We start from the raw sequence: 2978 nt of genomic DNA, 5'->3' as shown, positions 1-2978 counted from the left end.
TCTATGGAATTCCTTGCCCAGTGAAGTAGTTGACGCTACTTCAGTAAACGTTTTTAAAAAAAAGGTAGATACTTTTTTGAACAATAAAGGAATTAAAGGATACGGTGAGAACGCGGGTAAGTGGATCTGAGTCCACGAAAAGATCAGCCATGATCTTATTGAATGGTGGAGCAGGCTCGAAGGGCCAGACGGCCTATTCCTGCTCCTAGTTCTTATGTTCTTATGTTTGAAAATCTTCCCTCAGTTGGCGTCTTCCTTGATCTTGAACTTGGCTCAGCCTGGCCCTCCTGCCTTTGCTCTGAGCAACACAGCCTCTCCGTTGGTGAGACCAGACGCTGTTTTGCGGAACACCTCCGCTCCGTCTGTAGGAACAATCCCGGTTGCTTGGCATTTCAATAACCCGCCTCTGCTCTCGTGAACGTTTCTGCCCTGGGCCTGCTACAGTGTTCTGGTCAAGCCGAATGCAAAGCCTGAATGCTAATTTCAGGGCAGGGCAATAAATGTTGGCCTGGCCAGTGACACCCAGGGACTGTGTAGGAAAATGGAGGACAAAACAGGATCACTGAGCATGCTTGAGAGAGTGACGGATAGTTCGATTAATTTCAGCACATCCACGGAATGGTGTGGGGAAGTGGCATTGAGATCAATGATCTAGAATGGCCTACTCCTTCTCCAACATTCATATTCTTACGGAGGTGGGGAAGTGTGGGGAACAAGGGTGCAGTGGGATTTGGAAACTAGATCATATCAATGTCATTCTACATACATAAATAGCCAGGTATATATATAGATATATAGATATATATATCTATATATATGTAGCTAGTTGTACATTGGTGAGGCCTCTTCTGGAGCACTGTGTCCCGTTCTGTTATAGGAAGGATATGATTAAGCTAGAGAGGGTTCAGAAGAGATTTACCAGGATGTTGAAAGTTTGAGTTATAAGGAGAGGCTGGGACTTTCTTCACTGGAGTGTAAAGCTGACTTTATAGAGGTGTTTAAAATCATGAGGAGCGTAGATAAGGTGAATGGTAGGTGTCCCCAAGGGTGGGGGATTTCTAGACAAGGGGGCATATTTTTAAGGTGAGAGGAAAAAGATTTAAAAAGGACATGAGGGGCAACCACAGAGTGGTTCGTGTGTGGAATGAACTTCCAGAGGAAGTGGTGGATGTGGGTACAGTTACAACGTTTAAAAGACATTTGGACAAGTACATGAATAGGGAAAGGTTTGGAGGGATATGGGCCAGGAGCAGGCAGGTGGGACGAGTTTAGTTTGGGTCTATGTTTGGCACGGACTGGTTGGGCCGAAGGGTCTGTTTCCGTCCTGTATGACCCTGACTCTATACCCATAAGGCCACTTTCCCCTCACCCATAAATCTGCAGAATTATCTTCAGCTTCAATACAAGGGGCAGCCATGTCGCCTTCTGAGGTAGAAGACGAGGAGGTGGGATGCAATGGAGGGAGCACTGTGGAAAAAAAAACACACACACACAACCTGAGCAACGATAAATCGCCTCTGTACCATCTTCGCCACCTCTGCAGGAGGCCCTTCGGCCCTCAAATTCGTGAGAACTGTCCCCGATGTGTCACCAAGCCACATCTCAGGGGCAGGTCCTTTTAGGGAAGGAAACAGCCATCCTTACCCGGTCTGGGCCTACACGTGACTCCAGACCTGCAGCGACGCAGTTGAGTCTTAACTGGGCACTAAATGCTGGCCTAGCCAGCACCACCTTCACCCCGTGAATGAATGATTAAAAGGAGGGCACCCAGAGTTGCGTTGAGGAGGTCAGCCTGAGTTGCCCACCTTGGAGGAAGAGAGAGAGAGAGAGAGGTCGGGGGAAGAGGTGACAGAGACTGGTGCCAAAAGGCCGCCAATGGTGGAGTGATGGGGCTCGGAGGGTGGTAGCGTCAGAGAGAGTTTGGGAGGGGTCTGGAGTGAGAGAGAGAGAGAGAGAAAATGGGAGCGGGAGAGGAGTGCAGGCCTCGTCGGTGGAACATAGAACAGCACAGGAACAGGCCCTTCGGCCTGCCATGCTGCGATGCCAAATTACATGGATCCCTTCTTGCCTGGCCTTGGTTCAAACGCCTCTTCCATTCCCTGGCAACCGAGTCAAGTTCGACAAGCAACTCAATTCCGACCCAATCCGTCGTCTCTGTGATCAAATAATTCCCATGATTTAAGGAGCTGAGGCACACGCTGTATTGCCATCTGAGAGCAGACCAGACTTGGCAGTTGGTGTGCACATTCAGCTTTAATGGGTGTAATGGCCTCTCAGTGCTGGCTAATGCCTGATTTTTCAGATGATTAGCTGTTCACGGGAGAGCTGAGGGGATGAGTGAGAAAGGCCGATTGGTTCCTGATGGAGAATAGCTGTTAATTCATTATTCCGATCGGACAGAGCCACCTTCACTCTTGACAGCAAATGTAATTTAGAAGCGCACAGTCATGACACAGAGCCTGGCATGTGCCAGAACATCGTCGCTGGGAATTATTAAACGTAGGTAACCAATTTCCCCCCACGCCGCCCCGCTGTGGTAATCCAGGGCTGGAAAACTTCCGGTTTTAATTATTCCCCTCAGTCTGCCTGAACAAACGAGCCACAAACAGGAGCGTGAGGTTCAAGTTCAGCAGTTGTTAACAGACTGATTAATGCTGGTTCCACCAGGTATTAAGTCGCATCTCAGATTTTTTCTGCCCCTTCCCGATTTGGCAGGGGCACGGGCACAGGATTTGGCACTGCCCACTGCCAGCTGATGGGGCCACCAAGCACGTTCACCAGAGGTGGCACACAAAGTTGGGGGTGCTATCATGTTCAACTCTGCTAAAGGTTGCACCTCCAACAGTGCGGCGCTCCCTCAGCACTGACCCTCCGACAGTGCCCACTCCCTCGGCACTGACCCTCCGACAGTGCAGCACTACCTCAGCACTGACCCTCTGACAGCGCCCACTCCCTCAGCACTGACCCTCCGACAGTGC

The sequence above is a fragment of the Rhincodon typus genome, chromosome 43 (assembly GCF_021869965.1).
Source record: "Rhincodon typus isolate 14 chromosome 43, sRhiTyp1.1, whole genome shotgun sequence".
In the NCBI taxonomy this organism is placed as follows: Eukaryota; Metazoa; Chordata; class Chondrichthyes; order Orectolobiformes; family Rhincodontidae; genus Rhincodon; species Rhincodon typus.
This window is presented reverse-complemented; position numbering follows the sequence as displayed.